The sequence below is a fragment of the Sturnira hondurensis genome, unplaced genomic scaffold, assembly GCF_014824575.4.
Source record: "Sturnira hondurensis isolate 20B ecotype Veracruz unplaced genomic scaffold, ASM1482457v3 Scaffold0021632, whole genome shotgun sequence".
Lineage (NCBI taxonomy): Eukaryota > Metazoa > Chordata > Mammalia > Chiroptera > Phyllostomidae > Sturnira > Sturnira hondurensis.
Window position 1 is genome coordinate 2,009,504 of NW_028094263.1, and position 21,212 is coordinate 2,030,715.

Sequence of the window (21,212 nt, forward strand, 5' to 3'; positions counted from 1 at the left end):
TAAAATTGATTTTACTGAGTTTTTATTCATCTAATATCCAGAAGTGAATGGATGGAGGAATAATTTTTGTTACTTTTAACTGGCTTGCTATTTAAAAGCAAAGTATACTGTAAAAGATGGTGGTAAAATTTTTTAAAACCATTTTTTAAAGATTTTCTTTTTTTTAAAAAGATTTTCTTAATTTTTATTTTTAGAGACAGGAGAAGGGAGGGAGAAAGAGAGGGAGAGAAACATCAGTGTATGGTTGCCTCTCACACACTCGCTATTGGGGACCTGGCCTGTGTGTAGTCTGACTGGGAATCGAACTGGTGACCCTTTACTTTGCAGTCTGGAGCTCATTTTTTCTTTATTTAAACTAAGCCATTGCAAAATTATTCTAAAGGAATCAGTAGTGGTGAGGCTGGTAGTTCACTTTAGGACTAGCATGTAAATTGCATTTATTGAATATTTTCTATGGTTGATTGACTTTAGGATTCAAGCAGTAGAAACAGTAATGTAAAGATTAGTTGTTGAACTTAGGATAAAAATCAGTCTTTGCTTGTGATTCTACTACTTTAGAGGTGGGGAATGTTACTGTTCCATAATTTAAATCATCCATAGGCCTCTCTCAAAATAGGTACTCTATTGATAACAATTTGGTTAGGCTGATAAGATGAATCTTTGCTTTTCAAAGGAAAGATTTTCAGGAAATAGAGTAAAGCCTTTTCACATCTTGAGGATCAGCGTCAGAGCATGTCTGTGCAGTTTTAATCAGTAAAGGTTTGGTTGAATTGAAAGGAGAAAAGGTTATAGAAGGCTCAGAACAAATAGAGTTGCAAATTTGTCATTGTAACCCTGCACACGTAGGGAAGAGCCCAGTTTGTGTAACCACTTCAGTTCTGTTGTGTATGGGCCATGAAGTTGGGTAGTTGTCTTTGAACAGTCATACTAGTTAAGACTTTAAAGCTCGGTCGCAGGATGTCAGTGTTTGAGGTGTTTTCACTATCCTTTCTTTTTTTTTTAAGATTTTATTTATTTTTACTCAGGGAAAGGGAGGGAGAGAGTTAGAGAAACATCAATGTGTGGTTGCCTCCTACATGGCCCCCACCGGGGACCTGGCCTGCAACCCAGGCATGTGCCCTGACTGGGAGTCGAACTGGCGACCCTTTGGTTCGCAGCCCGTGGCTCAATCCACTGAGCCACACCAGCCAGGGCTGATTTCTTTTTTAAAAGTTCATTGCAGCTGCTATGTGGAGACTAGATTAGGCTATAGAGTAAGCTAGGAGATCAATTAGAAGCCAGTGAACACTGGTTTAGGTAAGAGAAAGTGGCAGAGAAATGGATAAAATTAAAATAGGTGAATGTGAAATATATTAGGGAGCAGGACTGCCGACAGGACTTCCTGATAGGGTATGAAAAGATAGGTTTGGGGTCGAGCAACTGGGTGGAAGACAGTTTCGTTTAGCGTTTTAGTCATGTTAGATATCTCAAATTGAGTATAGTTAAGTAATGATAGAAACTTTATTTTCAAATTCTGTAATCTCGTGGTAAAAGGGAGATAGAGATCTCCGGAGAAAAAGACACTGTTCCTCAGAAACTCACATTAGGAAGTTGCTCTGGCACGTTAGAACACTAGGCATTTTGGTTTTTAAATTAATGGTGATTAGCTACTAAAGCAAGGAGAGTCGTTCTAAAAGTATTAGGGCATACGATTTTGTTCCCAGGGTCCAGTCTTGAAAGTAGATAGGCGTGAGCCTATCAACAGTTGGCCAAATATTCACTAATAATGGTGCTCAGCCCCTGACCAGTGCGGCCTAGTTGGTTGGGCATCATTCCTCAGAGCGAGGGGTCTCCAGTTCCATTCCCAGTCAGGGCCCATGCCTGGGTTGGGGTGCGTACAGGAGGCAGCCGGTGAGTGCTTCTCACATGGATGTTTCTCTCCCTCTCTCTCCCTCCCTTCACCTCTCTCTAAAAATAAATAAATCTTTAAAAGAAGATAATGGTGCTCAGAATTCTTAAGAACAAAAGAGCATACTTTTCAACAGAGTTGCCACTTGAAAATGAAATTGGAGTCGGAAGCTAGGGTATGTGAATGTGCCTTCTCTCATATTTTTCCGGTTCCTACAGGTTGAATAAAAGACCGTGCCTGACCTAAGAATCACCTCGTCACATAAACTACACAGTACTGGATTAGGAAGTGAAAGATTCAGTTCTGAACTCAAACCCCTTAATAGGTGTGTGACCATGACAGACTGTAACCGCCGAGTTTCTGTTTCCTTATTTGTAAAACACATGCCCTGCGTGCCTTACAGAGAGGTTTAAAGTCTCGAGTAAGATCAGGAGTGTCAGAGACTTTGAAGACTAAAGCACTGACTACTGCTTGTGAGGGAATGCTTATGTAGCTCAAGGCAGTTAGCAAAAAGGACCTTGGAAGTTTTTGTTTATGGTTTTGGGGGGTGGTTTAGACCAGGGGGATGAGGTGGGAGTGTATGGGTTGTATCTATACTGTGAATCTTGAGGTTGTGTTTCTACCAGGCTGTAGTATTCAGCTGTCAGACATGATGGTCTTACTGTTCCTAACCCAAGAACCTTGTGAAGTAGAGGACTCCAGGTACATTTACAATACTATAAAGATGATAAAATGTACAAGCAAGTTTGGTTTTGCTCTCTCATTATCATTAGGTTGTTAGAACTTTATCCTTAGCCATAATGTCAAAATGAAAGGCAGCAAAATATGGCTAGTATTTTTTACTTTCGTTTTCCCCCCCTCTATTTGACCTTTGAGCTGTGGAGTGGGATTTTGTTCAGTTTCCTTGGGAGTATCTTTTCCTTAAGCAGTGAAGTGCAGAAACAAGGTGGAGGCTTGCCAGCAGCTGAAAGCAACTGTTGGCCCTGGCCTGGGAACTTAGTTGGTTAGAGCATCGTCTTGGTCATCAGGGTTGCTGGTTTGATCTCTGGTCAGGGCACCTACACAGAGCAACCAGGGAATGCCTGAATAAGTGGAACAGCAAAGCAATGTTTCTCTCTAAAAATTAGTTAAAAATAAATTAAAATGGAAGGGGAAAAACAGGTCGAGGACGGAAAAGGTAACAGATGGAAGAAAAACGTATTTGAAAGAGGAGAAAAAGCTTAAGGCATTTCAGAAAGTTTTCTTTTAAAAAATCTGTCTTTAGTACATAGGTATTAAAATTTGAGGTGCTTAGAGAAGGGGACTGGTCTGTAGGGAGGGAAATGAGTAGCACGGGAAGGATGGAGGACAAGGCTGCAGGAGGTTAGAAGTTAGAACAGACAGAGGTCTAAGGAGGTCACAAGGTCAGAAAGGAGAGAGAAGGTGCTCTGTGGGTATATGAATCCTTGTGAGGATTAATGGTCTCTCTGAACATATGCCGGATTACTGTGAGTATTAGTTTTATTTAAAATGTACTTTTTTACTGAAGTATATGAAGTCGGTCTGTTTACTCCCTCCCTTTTCAAGTGACCCCTGTGCTATGTAACTTCCACCAACTGGGCAAGCTGTTTTACCAACAAAAGCTGGACTTCTCATTATTGAGAAGATTGGAACTGAATTCACTGGCTTTTTTTAGTTTTTTTTTTAAGATTATATTTATTTAATTTTAGAAGTGTAGGGAGGAAGAAAGACAGGGAGAGAAGTATCAGTGTGTGGTTGCCTCTTGCACACCCGCTGCCAGGGACCTGGCCTGCAACCCAGGCATGTGCCCTGACTGGGAATCGAACTGGCGACCCTTTGGTTGCACAGGCCAGCACTCACTCCACTGAGCCATACCAGCCAGGGATTCACTGGCTTTTTTTGGTTGGATTTTGATTACAGTATTGTTTATTGAAAATACTGCTCTGATGTTGATTTTTAAAGCTTTTCTAATTTGCTTTTTCCTCTGAATTCATTGTTTTTAGAAAGTTTTTTCAAAAAGCCAAACAAGTAGAGAGATTGTGACAAACACCTTCAACTAAAGTCGTCTTTATTCACTTTCTCGTTCTTTTCCCACCCTCACTCACCAGAGGTAACTGTTGCCATAGATTTAGTGTGCATTCTTCCAGTGTGGTGTGTGTGGAACACACAAACGTGTGTAAGAGGTATATAAACAAATTCTGTGGAAGTCTTTTTTTTCATTTATTCTTGTTTTTCAACATCTGTCCATCTGGATATGTCTAGATCTGGGTCCCTCATTTTAGCTGTTTTGTTTTTATTCACTGTATGACTGTTTCAGTTATTCCAAAACCCTTTGGTGGCTATATAAGTTGTTTCTTTTTTTCTTTTTCTTTTTGCCATTAAAGACAAAACTCTAATGAACATGTCCCTCATACATATGCCTTATGGTTTTCTCCTCTTCCTCATCCTCTTCTTACTTTATTGTTTTGGTGGTTTGCTTCTATTCTAAGTACCTTTTTTTTTAAAAGATGTTATTTATTCATTTCTGGAGAGGGGAAGAAAGGGAGAGAAACATTGATCTATTGCCTCTCGCATGTCCCCAACCGGGTACCTGGCCTGCAACCCAGGCGTGTGCCCTCAGTGGGAATCAAACCTGTGACCTTTCAGGTCATAGGCCGGCGCTCAACCCCACAGAGACACACCAGCCGATGTCTAAGTATCTTTTATTTGAATTTTCCCCCTTGGTCTACCACTTTGAGGAGAGGGAGGGATCATTTGAGGAAGAGGAGGGATAAGGAAAATCTTCTGTAACTTGGAATGACAATCTTTTTCTAAGGCCAGAGGCCCTGAAAATTTCTTTTCCTGTGGATTTTTTCTGGAATTTGATAAATTTGGCAACTTTTGCTTGTTAGTATTTTGTGATTTTATTCTCTCACATCCAACAGCTATTTTTCATAAATGTCAATAACTACTCACCTTTCCCCCTTCTAAGTTTCTTTTGTGTGTGTGGGGGGGGGTTGTTTGTTTTGGGTTTTTTTTTAAAGATTTTATTTATTTATCTTTAGAGGGGAAGGGAAGGAGAGAGGGAGAGAAATGTCAATGTATGGTTGCCTCTTATGCGTCCCCTGCTGGGAAATGGCCTACAACCCAGGCATGTGCCCTGACTGGGAATTGAACCGTGATTGTGTGGTTCGCAGGCCCGCACTCAATCCACTGAGCTACCCAAGTCGAGGCCCCTTCTAAGTTTCTTTTACTACTTTTTGACTCCTAGAATATTCCCTGCCCACTAAATGTAGGCCTGTTTAGTGATCTCCAGTCCAGTGCATACAATTCTTATGTTACCTTGTATGTTCAGCATGATCCAGATACAGCTGATATTTATGAAAGCGTTTTTTGGAGTGTGTTTAGTCAAATTAAGCATTTAAAAAATACAAGCTTTTACCTTAACTTGAAACTATTGGAGGTAAATTTTGCTCAGGGACCATCTGTTTTAATGATCAGTGGTTTTCAGTGACAACTTTTTTCTGGAATCTTTAAATCCACTATACTTTTATTAATTATTGTGAGGTTGAGTATACTTTTAATTTTTATATTCCATATTTTTTCTCTTTAAATGTGAATCCTATTCTGAGCTTTGAGCACTGGGAATGCTGAAGTGTTACAAATGAAGACTGTTACTCTTTGATAAGAATGCTGCCCGCTGCAAGTATTTGAGTAGGAATTCTTTAACTGGTTTGGGCAGCAACCTCATGTATGAGTATATATTCACCTACCTTAAGAATTTGAGAAGAGTTTATATGCTGCATATTTTAAAAACAATAAAACTCAAAATGGAAATCTTAATAATAAATAACTGTAGAATATCAGATGGCTGTGTATTTTCTCTCAGATTTATTAGGTCTTAGGATATGGTTCAGGTGTGATTGGAAAGTAACCTTTGGATCTAGGCGTACTCCGTCTTTAACTGGCAAAGTAGCTCATGAAGAGGATAAGCCTCTGTGCTCAGAAGTGCCTGTCATGTCACCCAGTGGGCTTTGTCGGGCGAACTGTCTTCCTTACGCCCTTGTGGCCACGAAGTTTGAGTGGAGCTCGTTACCTGCACTCTACCACATTGGTCCTGCGTTTTACCCTGTGGAGAAATATTCCTGTTTTAAATCTGTCTTTAGAATAAAATTATGTTCTTTATGGAGTAGGAACACCATGGAGTTTTGTTTTCCCCTCCACTCTGGAAACTCCCCATAAAATTTCTGTTTCTAAGTCAAGAAAATGTTTTTTCCCCTAACTGTAATCCCCTTCTTGGGCTATTTTCATCTGGATACACAATAGAAGCCTTTATTGTTTCTGTGTTAGTCAACAGATAATGTAAAGAACTTCTTGAAATTATGTTTTGTTTGCAAAATTTTTAAAAAACACCTTTTTCTCTGACAATAAAAATAAAACGTGCTTGCCCTGGCTGGTGTGGCTCTGTTGGAGTGTTGACACATGGACCGAAAGGTCATGGGTTCAATTCCCATTCAGGGCACATACCCAGGTTGCAGGTTCTATCCATGGTGGGAACATGAATGAGAAGGCAAACAATTGATGTTTCTTTTTCCCATCAATGTTTCTCTTTCCCTCTCTCCCAAAGCACCAAAAAAAAAAAATGTTCTCGGGTAAGGATTTAAAAAAAGTAAAACATGCTTATTTTTTAAAAACTTAAAAATAACAAAAAAATATAGCTTTAGCTGTGTAGGAAGCAATCACTCAGTCTGCATGCTGCATCTTGTCAGGTGGTTTCCACAGCGGTCATGCCAGTGTTTGCCCGCACTGGCCGCACAGGAGCATGCTTGTCTCTGGGCTCCCCCAGCATCGTCATTAAAACAGGCGCTGCACATTTTTTAGGGGAAAATACAATCTAGTTTGTGTCAACTTTATATAAGTCTTACCTGTGACTCCTTAATGTTAATAGGATCATAACCCTGAAACTTGCAAGTAAAACAAACTTTGATATTAAATTTGGCATATAGTGAGGGGAAACATTGTCTGTTCATTTGTTTTAACTGTATGAGGTTACTGTCTAATCTTTCAAGCAAAATCTAAAAGAAAAGATTAATTCAGTCGTTTATTGAACAAGCGTTTATTTCTGGCCTTCCGTGTGCCAGACACTGACAGGGTGCAGTGACAGAACAGACAAGAGTCTGCCTTCTTCCATTCCAAACGCAGTCGGGTAGATGACTTTAAGTGCTGTAGGGAAAAAGTAGAGAAGGAGGAATACAATCGGGGTCGCAGGGTTGGGGATTGCATCTTTAGGAGTGTTAGGGTAGGCTTCACAGAGCCGGTGACCATTGTGGAAAGACCCAACAATGTCAGCGAGTGTGCCAAGAGACTATCTCGGGGAAGAGTTATTCAGGTGGGGAGAAGGGCAAGCACAAAGCCTCGAGGCAGGAACAAACCTCTTTTGTTTGAAGAACAACAGCGAAGAAGGGCTCTGTGGCTGGAACGAGGTGAGCCCAGGAGAAGGTAATTGGAGATGAGGCTGGTGAGGTAATGACACCCAGACTGTGCAGGGCCTTTCAGCCAGTGAAAGGATTCGGCTTTTACTTGGAGTGAGATGGGAAGTCATTGGAAGTTTCATCAGGGGCAACAGTAATACAAAGAAATACTTGTATCCTGACTTTGCCTTTTCAGAAGCTTTTGCTTATCTCTTGTAATAATTTGGGTATTAAGTAATGGCTCCAGGTGAGTAGATATATATAGATTTAAACATTTGTGTCGGTATTGAAAGTTTTTCTGAAATGCAGATCTTATATATTGCATATAAATTCAAAGAAAGGGAGTATATTAAGAAAGCCTGTCTGTAGGTATTCATTCCTAGTGGCCCTGCCCTGTTACTGAGTTCTCGTCCTCGATTGTCTTGCAGGGGGAAAATCAAGGGTGTATTCTGCGTAAGACATTTATTTGCCCTCAGACATACAGGGAAATAAATAGATATTATTTATAATAAATATTAAATATATTCAGTAAATATATAAATAAAATTCACATACACACACAAAATTGACCCTTAAACAGTTCAGGGTTTAGGGATGCCAGCCCCTCCGTGCCACTGAAAATCTTTATGTAGCTTTGACTTCCCCCAAATTGAACTGCTAATAGCCTGCTAATGAACACGTGTTTTGTATGTTATGTATACTACGTACTGTATTCTTACAGTAAACTAAGCTAGAGAAAAGAAAATGTTACTAAGAAAATCAGGAGGAAAATACGTTTACAATGTTCACTGGAAAAAAGTCTGTGTGTATGTGGACCCATGCAGTTCAAAACTGCATTGCTCAAAGGTCAACTATATATACACACTCTGTTGGATTATTTTAACATGTGTAGAACATTTTCATTATGAAATATAACAGAGATGCACAGTGTAATTGCATAAAGGTTAATTATAAAAAACAAGTACCTATATAACTACCAGTGAGACCTAGCAATGATACATCATTGCTAGCACCCAAAACAAGCTTGCTGTGTGCCCCTTCTAGCTTATAACCCATATTTTTTTGCACAGAGGTATGACTAGTCCAAAATTTATGATAATTATTTCCTTCCTTTGTGATTTCACCATTGAGGTCTTACTGCAAACCAGTACAGTTTTAATTTTGCCTGCTTTTGAACTTGATAGAAATGGAATAATACTGTAAGTGCTCTTTTTTGTCTTCTTTCAGAACTTAACAGTGTGTTTGTAACTTTCATCATGTCATTTTGTAGACCTGTAGTTTACTTTTATTGCCATACAGCATGTATTACGTGAATACACCCTACCACAATTTGTATAGCCATTCTACTGTTGGTGTTTTGGGCTGTTATGAACATTGCTGCTTTGAACTTTTTTTTCCTTTAATGTGTGCTGACAGACATTTGCAGGAGGAGTTTCTCTGGCCCGTCTCAGAGAGTTAAATTGCTGGATCCTTAGGTTTATTAGATAATAAACTGTTTCTCCAAAGTGGTGGTACTAATTTGCTCTACCAAGAGTGTGAGAGTGTCCCTGTTCTTCTGTTCTTCTTAGTCCTTACCAGTATTGTCACTCTAACCTTTGCTAATCCTTTGGGCCTAAAAGTGCTTGTTCCACCAAATTAACTGAGACACCAAAAACCTTAAACTTAAAATATATATAGGAGAGTAAAGGACTAAAGGTATTGGTTTCGGCTTTAAGAATCAGATTCAGAGCATTTTTATCTAAGTTCATTAATAACTTCTGCCTAAGGTAGTTATAAAATCTTAAAGTCATGTGTCTGTCTGTCTACCCTCAGAGGGTCAGGAACCTTGTCTTTTTTTTTTTTAACTACTGTATCTCAAAGAGTGTCTTGCACAGTGGGTATTTGGTAAATATTTATTAGCTGGAGTCGGCCTGAGTCTCCCTATCTTCTCTTAAGTCTTCTGAGCACAGCTGGCCTGTTTTAGCACCAGTAGTTAAGGCGGTTTTTGGTGAGGGCTTGTTCCGTTCCTGGTAGTAACCAGATTTGGTTTACCAAAATAAGAGAAGCTTATTTGTACAGTGTAATAGTTAAAGATAGTGGTTACATTTTCAGGAAAAGATTCTTTTTTTTTTTTTTCAATTTTTTTATTATTTTTCAAGTACAGTTTTCTGTCTATTACTCCCATCCCATCCCACCCCCCATCCTCCCCCCTCCCTCCCATTTCCACCCTTCTCAGTTGTTGTCCATGTATCCTTTATATAGGTTCCTCTAAATCCCTCCCTTATTTCCCCTGAAAATCCCTCCCCTCTCCCCTCAAGATTCTTTTTTTTTAAAGTATTTTATTACCTGTGACTATTTTTTAAAAGGTTTTATTTATTTATTTTTAGAGAGCGGGGAAGGGAAGGAGAGAGGGAGAGTAACATCAGTGTGTGGTTGCCTCTCACGTGTCCCCCCCACTGGGGACCTGGCCTGCAACCCAGGCATGTGCCCTGACTGGGAATCTAACTGGTGACCCTTTGGTTCCCAGCCCACACTCAATCCACTGAGCTACACCAGCCAGGGCAAAGATTCTATTTTTAAAGAATTACCCCAGTGTATGCAGCACTTTATTTTCCTGCAAAAGGGAAGACAGCAGCAGAATTTCCTGCCTGCATGAGGCCCCTGGAAGCCTTGTGACCACTTGTATTCCTGTTTCTGTTTTGAGTCACTTTGTAGGGTATGGTAGATTTTTAGGGTGGCATGATGGTGGTGTCTAGCCAAGTTACCTCACCAGTCTGCAACAGAAACCTCAGAGTGACAGCTGTTTATTAAAACTGTAGGATACAGCCCTGACCAATGTGGCTCAGCGGGTTGAGTGTTGTCCCACAAAATGAAAAGTTGACGGTTCGATTCCTAGTCAGGGCACACACACCTGGTTGGGGGCATGCGAGAGAGACTGGTCATGTTTCTCTCACACATTTCTCTCCCTCTCTTTCTCCCTCCCCCTCTCTCTAAGAATAAGTAAATAACAACTTTTGTAAAAACTATAGGTCACACTGTTTTGTTTAAATGCATCTTGCATTGGTGTCATAGACCCATAGAGCACTTTCTTAAAAGGGTATTGTACATAAAGACCTAATAGTTAGTTTTTAAATATGTTGTGAGGTAGCTGGCAAAAGTGATCACTGCTCTCTTGTTGACATGGGGGCAAGCCACCTGTTTCATTTTTGCTACATTCATAGGCCATTTCATTAGAAGAATTAGCTTGGATTTTCTGACTTTAATTTCTAAGCATTATCTTTTTGAAAGATGACTAAAAAGTACAGCACTCAGGACTAGAGATATAAGAGTGGTCATTTTGATTTGTAGACCCTAGCAAATGCATCACCGCTTTTTTAAGACTCCCCTGTGTCAGGACAGCCAAAGTAAGGGGGACTCAGTGGGTGAGGTTCAGGGTCAGGTCTGATTCGTCGTCTCTGTTTCCAACAGAGATTTCCTGTCAGATGAGACAAATTAGTCCCCCTACTGACTTAGTGACTTTTTATAGAGTTTTATTTTAAATCTAGTTTAAGATAATGAGGGAAAAAGTGGAATGAAATACATAGAAATATTTACCATGATTTTTAAAAATGCACATCTCGAGTGCAATCTACTGTTTCATTTTGGTGCAAATGATATGTAAAGTTGGAAGTCATAGAAGGTAAGCATGTAAGGTACTTAAAAATGAAAAAAAAAATAATGAGAGCCCTGGCTGGTGTAGCTCAGTGGATTGAGCGTGGGCCTGCGAACTAGAGTATCTCGGTTCGATTCCCAGGCAGGGCACATGCCTGGATTGCAGGCCAGTTCCCAGCAGGGGACTCATGAGAGGCAACCATACATTGGTATTTCTCTCCCTCTCTCCTTCCCTTCCCCTCTAAAGATAAATAAATAAAATCTTAAAAAAAATAATGAGCATTACAAACTGAAAGAAACATTTTTATAAATGCCTTCAAAAAGTTTTATTCTAAATAGTCTTCCCTAGAGTAAGCCGGAGTTAGTCAGACCTCCTGCGGTGGCTGTCGGTTTGCAGAAAGGATTAGGCTCCTCACTGAGGGTGGAGGGGAGAAGAGATGTTTGGCTTTAAATTTTAACTAACAGTTGATAGTACGTGATTTTGAGACCTCAGAGTAAGATGATTTTTTTCCCTAGGAAAGATCTTCAGGGAAATCAGAATTGCAGTTTAGAAAAGGAGGTACCTTAATCCCCCAGCAGGGGCGTCCAACCTGTAGCTCCCGTGGCCCAGGATGGCTCTGAATGCAGCCCAACACAAAATCGTAAATTTACTTAAAACCTTTTATTTGCTCATCAGTTTTCGTTAGTGTTTGTGTATTTAATGTGTGGCCCAAGACAACTCTTCTTCCAGTGTAGTCCAGAGACACCAAAAGGTTGGACACCCTTGCGCAGTTCATGGGCTTCCTTTTACTCTATAGAAGGAGTTTGATTTAGAGCAGATTGCCTTTGTGTGTGTACGTTAGGGCTCATCTCTCTGTGAGGAGTTTAAAAGATCTTTCTACCATTCCAGCTGGCATTGTGGGGTTCTTTCTTTTTTAAACATATATAAATATATACATACATTTATTTATTCATTTATTTATTTTTAATTGATTTCAGAGAAAGAGAGAGGGGAAGGGAGAGAGAGAGAAACATTGCTTTGTTGTTCCACTTATTTGAGCATTCCTGGTTGTTTCTTGTGTGTGCCCTGATCTGGCATCAAACCGACAGCCTTGCCGTGCGGGAATGATACTCTAACTGAGCGAGCTGGCCGTGCCTGTGACTAACAACGTCTTCACACTTTTACTTTGTGGTATGAGAGTCTTTTTCTTTTTTTTACATTTTATTTATTTATTTTCAGAGAGGAGAAGGGAGGGAGAGAAACATCAGTGTGTGGTCTCCTCTGGCACACCCCACGCTTGGGACCCGGCCCGTAACCCAGGCATGTGCCCTGACTAGGAATCAAACCGGCGATGCCTTAGTTCACAGGTTGACGCTCAACCCACTGAGCCACACCAGGCAGGGCTGGTATGAGATTCTTGTCTCAAATGTTTATGTACGTTTTTATAGTGTTTTAGTGGGTAAAATAGGTGTTATTGCATGTTAATTATTTAAATTCTGACACAAATCACTGGGAGCCAGGAAATTCTGTTAGGACAGGCATCCTGTCTGACTTTCCCTAGTTTTTATCTGCCTGTGGGGTTTTGCTCTTTCCTTGTGTCATGAATTTTGTAATGAACATTCAAAGCTGAGAACTTCCTGCCCATCCTTTGTTTCATTTAGGTTAGTTAGAACCTTAACATTTACCTAGAAATTGCTTTATTTTAATAACTTTAGCAAAAGAGAGAATTTCTTTCCTGCCAATATTTGCTAGGCCAGGAGCATGGGTCCATGTAAACAGTCATCAGATTTCTTCAGTAAGACTGTAATTAAAGAACACGAAAGCATATGTACACCTCGGTCTCTCATAGTTAAAGGGAGGTCTAGGTGTTTCATAAAGAAGTGTCTTGAGCCCGAGCTGCTGTGGCTCAGTAGGTTGAGTGCTGGCCTGCAAACTAGAGGGTCATCAGTTCGATTCCCAGCCAGGGCACGTGCCTGGGTTGCAGGCCAGGTCCCTGGTCAGGGGAGCACGAGAGGCAACCACACATGGATGCTTGTTTCCCTTTCTTTCTCCCTCCCTTCACCTCTCTAAAAATAAATAAATAAAATCCTATTTAAAAGAAGTATCTCCAGAAAATACTGAACTGTGTACTTTAAAAAAAATATTTAAGCTAGATAGTATTATAGTAGTTATTGCAACAAGACTTGGTTGCCCATGTAGTTAATATGAGGGGGACCCCCCCAAAACCCAGAATTATCTCCTGGAGGGTGGGCCCCTTGTAGTACAGGTGTCCCCCACTAGGTCAGTGTTCTAGGAGCCCATCTGTAACCCGGTGCCAGCTGATGCTGCTGTGACAGACTGTGTTTGCCTTCAGTGAATTTATTTTGGAGAACCTTTCAGCACATTTGCCCATTTCCTGGTGGGTGATTTATGAGTGCACCTGCCCACACTGCACTGAGTGGTCAGCAGTTTCTGACCAAAAACAATCCCCCGGCTGCCACTGCCCAGTGCCCCACCCTCCCTTTCACCCAATCTCGCCCGAGCAATTCCCCCAGATGAAAAAAGTCTTCAGAGGGGTAGTGTTTTGCTGATGTGCAAGGGGTGAAACAATAACAGTAGAAGCATTAAAAGGAATCAAAATCATGAATTCAAAAACTGTTTTGAGCAGTGAAAAAAGGTCCTGAGAAGTGTGTTTCATCAAATGGAGGGTACTTTGAAGGTGACTGAAGTTTAAACATGTAAGAATAAATACACAATTTTTATAAATAAATTCTGGGTTTTGAGGGGGACCCCTCATATGCCAAATCCTCTGGAGCAGGTGGACCTTTTCAGCTTCTAACTTACTCTAAATTGTATGCCTTAAGTACAATTTAGACTTTATTTTTTGTTATATATTCCTTGGGCCCTTTTTGTAGCTAAATTGTGTTAGCAGAAAAATATTTTTAAATGGCCTGACTAAAGTATAGATGGCCAAAGAGAACTGCACGTTGAGTTTGGCTTCTGTAAAGGGGGCGCCCTATGGGGTTATCCAACCTCTCCCTATTTGTTTCATGTAATAACTTTTGTTTTTGGATTCTTTGCAGATGGGACATGCTTAAACTGCATTAAGACCAAGCTTTTCACCTGTTTACTATTTGGATTTTATAAGGTTCTTCCTAGTTGTAGTAGAAGGGAAAAGGTGAAAAACCTCTCAATTCTCAAAACAACTTTGGGAATATGATTATATATAAACAGTCTTCTTAGCCATAAGGTTTTCTCCCACTATGCCCCATTTCCCTACCTCTTCCCTCTTCCCTTCCCTCTCTACCTCCTTCCCCTCCTCCTTCCCTCTCCCCACCTTCTCTTTCTTTTTAAAAATTCTGTTCCAGCTCTTGTTTTAGAATAAATTTCCTCAACCTAGAGGAGAAATCTTTGATAACACGTGGGATGTGTTAAAATCTTCATCTTTCCTAACTTTGCTCTTTGTAGCCTTAGAGATTTTCTCCAAAGCCATACAATGGAATCAACACATTATTATAATTCGTGAAAAGAGAGAAGTTGCTGATTATTTGGTTTTGCCTATCTAACTTCATTTCTAATTGTGTTTTCCTTTGGAACTGAGACCCACTGTGAAGTGAAGTAGCCCTTTATAATCAGGTTTGTTTGCTGATTTGGATTCATGTCGTCCCACCCCAGACATCTCCCCGATGATGGAGTTTGAAAGTGACGTGCGGTGTGGAGAGGCTTAATCTGATGAATCCTGTCTGCCTTTTTTTTTTAAAGCAGTTGGAGGAATTTGTTTTTTCCTGGTTGGGGTTCTGTAATTAACAGTAGTAGCATACCACCCGACGGAATTAACCTAGGTCTTGTGAAACCTCTGATGGTTGCAGCCATGGTTTATTCTGCCGTCTCCTCCATCCAGGTGGAGACAGGAATTTTTTTCTTTCCAGTCTTGTTTTATAGATATATTTAGCTCAATAGTCATTTTTGTCTAAATTAAAAAACAAGAACAAAACTCAAAAAGTTTTTTTAAGGTCTGAGGAGACAGAGTCCTACAAGGCTGTTCACCTGCCTGCCTCTTTTCCAGGAGCGACCTCTGCATTTGGAGCAGAGCCTTCGCCACGTTCACCCTGCGCACATTTCGGGAGTAGGGAATTATGCTGATACGTCTGTGTCAACAGCACTCACATAATGGCTAGTTTTCACTGGGAGGATGATTGCCCAGCTCTTAAATTGGCAATAAATGTTTCTGTTCTTTTGATTATTTTCCTAGCTGAAAAGTTGCATCCAGAGTGAGAATTATTCCATATTTTAACCTCTGAGCTGGCTGCCAAGGTCTCCTTGGGGGCAAGGACACTTCGTAGTTATTTATAACCTGTAGAAAAGGGCAGAGAGACTGTAAACAGCCAGCACACACTGAGGTGTGGGAGTCAGCGGGAGCGTTTTGTTGGTTACCCCACTGCCTTCTGTGACGGGAGATTCTTCATGTACCTTCTTGTTCATCCTGACTTTGTCTGGATGAGACTCACCAGCGAGGCCATTCTATAAACTCTGCCTCACAACACTTAGATTGAGGAGAAGGAAAAATAACCAGTCTATGTACTGTGAACATACCTAATCCTCGGTCATTTTAGAGTCTGTGCTTGCCTAAGAGATATTTGTAAACTGGGCCGATCCTAAAGGTACTGACATGCGCATACAATATTGCAGTTGTTTCTGATTTTTCCTTGTACACAACAGTTCAAAGAACAATTTCACTCTTAATTAGATAAAAGCTTGGCTGTGGCAGAAAATATGGTCTACATCTTGGCCCGGTATAGAAAAAATTTAGTTATGCATCTACACATGTTTTAAAGACATGTATATATATATATTTATATATGTATGCATGTTGACACGTATATATTTGATGTATAGAGAGAAACATTGCTTTGTTGTTCCACTTATTTGAGCATTCCTGGTTGTTTCTTGTGTGTGCCCTGATCTGACATCAAACCCACAGCCTTGCCGTGTGTGAATGATACTCTAACTGAGCGAGCTGGCCGTGCCTGTGACTAACAACATCTTCAAACTTTTACTTTGTGGTATGAGAGTCTTTTTCTTTTTTTTACATTTTATTTATTTATTTTCACTCTTAATTAGATAAGAGTGACCTTGCAACCTTGGCTTAATTATCTTTTCTCTACATGCCAATTTTAAGGGAATCAAATCCATGTCAGGTAGTATGAAAATTATAAGTCAAATCTAAGTAAATGCCAAGGATCTGCCTCATTTTATCAGTATGTTGGAATTTCATTATCTAGAACTTAACTTGAAATAACTTGGAGTCCAGCCTGAATCCCTGGCGGCGGCTGCTGTGGTGCGTTCTGTGCCCAGCACTGGAGTACCCCAGAGAGTCTGCGCATTACGGGTGTCTCGTGGACTCAGGAACTTACCATCTAGCCCTTTTCTCCCACGTTTTCTTGGATTTTTTTAAATCAAAGAAAGTGTAGTTTGGGAATTCATTGAATGAATTTTTTAAAAGTTAGAGTGAGATGAACTGATCATTTTTAAAATGTTCTGTTGTTTTAAAAATATGCCTGGGTTCCTACTCTGTTATTCATTCAGTAACTCCCAAATTTTCAACATTTTAACTAGCACGCATTAAGACAAATATGATCCCAAAACACAGTGAGTCTAGTTATTCAACAGCAATTTCATTGAACAAATATTTATTGAGTTTCTGTTGAGCGATTAGGCACATGGGGATGCTCTTGTCTCATTGAACTTAACTCCTAGTGGGGAAGATAATAGACAAGTAAAATTCAAATGATAATTTCAGGTGGTGGTAGTAAAGAAAATAAGATGGGGTAATATGATGAAAGGAATGGGCCAGAAGTGGGCTTCAGATTGTGTGATCCAAAAGGTACTACATTTGATAGGATCTCTGAAGACAAGAAGGGGCCAACTCTGAAAAGAACTGAGGGAAGAAAGAGCTTTTTGGGTGGAGGAAAGAGCCTGTTCTGTTCACTAAACGGAATTGAAGGCCCGAGTGACTGAAGCATCGTGATTCAGAAGGGCAAGTGTTAGATGAGGTCAGGGAGGTGCACTGAGGACTGGGCTGTCAGGAGGGAACAAAGATTTATTCAGATAGCAGTGGAAGCCACTGAAGAGTTCCTGTCTTGTTTTTCACAAGGATCTGCTTTATACGCCGTCTCATAATTTCTAAAAATTATTTGTAAATGCTGCTGATTTCTTTACATTTTACTTACCCATTTTATTTACCCATTTAGTATTGATTTTAGAGAGAGAGAGGGAGGGACAGAGAGAGAAAGGATGAGGGGGTAGGGAGAGAGAAACATCAATGAATTGTTTTACTTGTTCATGTGTTCATTGATTGATTCTTGCATGTGCCCTGACCCGGGATGGAACCTGCAACCTTGGCTTATCGGGATAACACTCTAATCCTGAGCTACCTGACCAGGATTAAATATTTTTAATTTATTATTTAGAAAAGTAACACAGTCATGTAGTTCAAAATTCAGAAAGTAAAAAAGGTAATATAGTGTAAATTCTCCTTCCCAAACAAGTATCCAGTTTCCTTCCTTGAAAGTAACCAGTTTCCCTAGCTTTACAGAGCCAAGGTATGTATACCTCTTTAATATACATTGAAACAAATGTTTTTGCCTCTTTAAATAGAATGAGCTTCCTCATTTCTTTTTTTTAACCGATGCTTATTTCATTGTCATTCTGAGTCATAATTTAATCAAGCCCCTGTTGATGGGCTTTTACATTATTTCCATTCTTTTGTGATTACAAATAGTGTTATCATGAGAAATAACTTGTATTTGTCATAATTAAGTACATCAAAGGGTCAGTTTCCAAAAGCAGAATCATTGGATCAAAGGGTATGTGCATTTCTTATTCATTTTTGTGTACATTTCCCTTCATGGAGATTGTAGCAATTTATGCTCTAATCAGAAATGTTCTTCCTACCCTGGGCAAGTATTATCAAACTTTTTTTTTTGTTTTAGATTTTATTTATTTAGCTTCAGAGAGAGGGGAGGGGAGGGAGGAAGGGGGGGAAACATCAGTATGTGATTGCTTCTCACATGCCCCCTGGCCCACAGCCCAGGCATGTGCCCTGACTGGGAATCAAACCAGTGACCCGTTGGTTCACAGGCCGGCACTCAATCCACTGAGCCAACACCAGCCAGGGCAGAAATAAACATTTTGATCTTTGCCAACTCATTGGGTGAATCAGTGAGCCATTTGGTTTGCATTTATCTTACTATGAATGAGAGCTTAATATATCTTTACATATTTAAGAACCTTTGGTATTTATATTTCTATAAACTATTGACTGTTCTTTGCCCATTTTTTTTAGGGTATTGATTTTTTCTTCTTGGTCTTCAAATTTGCTTAATACTAAATACCTCTCAAAAAATTAAAAAACTGTTATTTGTCAAGTTATGTCTTACAAATTTTATAAAGCATGAACCCGATAAGGGACATAAGAGAAACCCAATCTTTCCTTTGTTAATTGAGATCTCTTTGATTGCTCTTAGTTTTATTTTAAAATTTATTCTAAATTTTACAGAAGTGCACTTTAAAAAGTATTTGGTTAGACTAGATTGAACTTCAGAAAGCTTACGTATAAGAAATATTCAAAAGTCATTCAAACCTTGCAGCAGAGAAAGTCAGTATGACCTAAAATAATCTGACCTTGGGATAATAAGAAAGCAGTTACTACCTCCTGGACTGTGTACAATTGAATCACTGTAACGGAAGGAACGTAAATGCTCCTTTGAAGTCACATCAGTTACTCAAAAGTATAACCAAGTCTTTCTATAGTTCAGTTTTCTTTTTTTTCTCTTCTCTCTCTCTCCCCCCTCTCCTCTCTGCCCTCCCCATCTCTATCTCCATTTCTCTCAATTGTCAACAATCTTTCTGGCTTCTTCTGTTGTGGAAAATGCAAACGTCTCTCAGGTTTAAAATAGTTATGACATTGGGATTTTTCCTTACTTGGAAACTGTGCAAGTCTTTAAACCAAAAGTAAAAAAAGTGATAAGCTTTTAAAAAGTTCCTAACTATTCTTTGGCAAGAAGCTATGTTCCCAGCCATCCAGCTTGCAAACGTTTGTGTATTACGTTGAACCACATAAAATTGCTGATATTTGGCCTACAGAACAATTACATGGTTCAGTCTAATATATCTGCAACCTTATTCCTGTAGTTTTTAAGGCTGATGAGTATAAGGCTAACTCATAGATAAGTGTGTGATATGCCTGCTGTTGTTTTTTTTTAATTCTGTGGATGCCTGAATTTAGATCAGAGGTGGAAGAGTGCTTATAGAGAATAAAAGAAGGATAAAAAATAACTGCATAAATTGTCTATGTAACACTTTTCAGAGAATGTGCTAGCTTAGCTCTGCACACACTGACTACGGCAACACTTCCCCCTGTTGCACAGGGGATTCATCTTCTACCCTGAAAGAATCTGATTATGTAAGAGTTCAAATTACTGATTTGTTTTCAAAGTGAAAGAAATTATAATGTCTCTCCCTCCATGTAGAATGAAGATACACTTAATACTGGATGAAAAACTCAATTTTACCAGGGCCGAAACTTGAGAAGTGCCAGGCTAGGAGTTTTTGGCTTTGTTTGTACCTCATCCAAAAGAACAAATTAATGATTTTCATTACATTGCAAATCTAATATACTCAGCACTGTTCAAAGGTCTGTTTTAGAGATATGTGAAAGAAGCAAACAAAAGTTAATGAACTTGAATATCAACTGAATAAATGTTTCAGTCATCAAAGTATTTTTGCTGAATATCTTGTTCCAGGCTGACTGTGCTAGGTGGTGAAGGGGATACAAAGACTAGTTTTAAGTTCCTTTTAAAAGTCTGCTTAGCGGCGATAGAAGTGTTCATAGGCATAAAAAAACTGCACTCTGTGTAGGTTCAATTGAAGGTGTTATCTATGCATCATAATACCTGCTAGGAAGCATTCTGTTTGAGGTTGTTTTTAGTTGATAATGACCTTCATTGGAATCTGAGCAGGATTACAGTCCACGGATATTGCACTGTATTTTGCTGTGTATAATGCGCACCTCTGGTTTGTTTAGTGTTGCCCATGTATAATGTGCATCTTTATTTTTCCCTCAAAAAGTTGGGCAAAAAGATGCGCTTTCTACACAGCAAAATATAGGTAAGTTTATTTCTTGGTGTGTCTCAGAAGAGGTATAACCTCACAGGTCTGGATTTAATAACAGTGAACAAGAAAATAAATGGTGGTATATAACATATGTTCAGCCTCATGGTTGTCAACGTACTGGGGAGTTTGCTAAGCTTTGGAGAATACATTTCTCATTTGGGAACTTGGACAGTTTGTCTTAACTTGTTTGAAGTCCAGAACAATATACTCGTATTTTGGTGCTAGTTGTCTCCTTCAAAGGTTCTCAAACCATAACTCTCAAATGGATCTCCTCTTTCCTAAAATTGTTTCTTGCTGGGTGTCCCGCAGTTGGCATGAAGTGCTAGAGAGTTCATGTACCACCCGGCTACATGTTGCCCACGGTGCCTGCTATGAGTGAAATTAATTAGACTTGTGCCATCCTAGTCAATTTCCCTCTCAGCAGGTTGTGTGGTTAGAGCTCCTCAGCATCTAAGGCTGATTCTCCAGCTTTCCTAGCTGCTGGGTTGGACTTTTTTTTTTTAATTGGAAGAAAGGTGATGTTATTTTTTTTTAAAAGACTTGGCTACAAAATGAGTGAGAAGCAAAAAAAAAAAAAAATGGCTAAGACCAAAGTAGTATTTTTTCTTTTTGGTTGTAGTAATGGACCATAGTTCAGTAGCAACAGTTAAGCCATTAAAATAAACTCGTTTTTAAATTTGTCCTTTTCTTCGACTTAGAGAATTCTTAAATTGTTAATTGTTAGATAAATTTGAGGTATTTTTAAACTTCAAAACAAACTCAAATTTGTATTTTATGATTGCTCAGTATAGAGCTGAGCTTGTACCCAACACCTCCAGAGCTTAATTTTATGCTTTTAACTAACACGTGGAATTCACATCTTCATTGCTAGCCTGCCCAAAAGATGATTTCAAGTAGGAATTTGTAAGTTTCACTCTGGCCTCTACTAGACAAATAGATAGTTCTATGAGAATGTGCTTTCTGCATCCAGTGCCTGCCTGCCTTGAGTACAGGTGTAGCATTTGGTCTCTTTTCTTGATGTTATCATAGGGCCATGAATTGCATGAATCAAGGAGGCTCAAATGCCAAGGCAATGCTTTGTTTGCTCGCTTAAGGGAAACTGCACATCATG

At 39.5% G+C, this 21,212-nt stretch overlaps 1 protein-coding gene across 4 annotated transcripts in view; it reads left to right on the plus strand.

Annotated features, from left to right (window-relative positions):
- SPOP (speckle type BTB/POZ protein) overlaps window positions 1-21,212 on the plus strand; it is a 75,205-nt gene that overhangs the window by 28,634 nt on the left and 25,359 nt on the right. Inside the window, exon 1 of one of the 4 annotated variants that reach the window (XM_037033602.1) lies at window positions 12,333-12,354. The exons of the other annotated variants lie outside the window; for them this stretch is intronic. The gene's annotated coding sequence lies outside the window, so the exon portion shown is untranslated. Of the gene's footprint in view, window positions 1-12,332; window positions 12,355-21,212 lie in introns of those variants that run through there. 4 annotated transcript variants of the gene reach the window in all.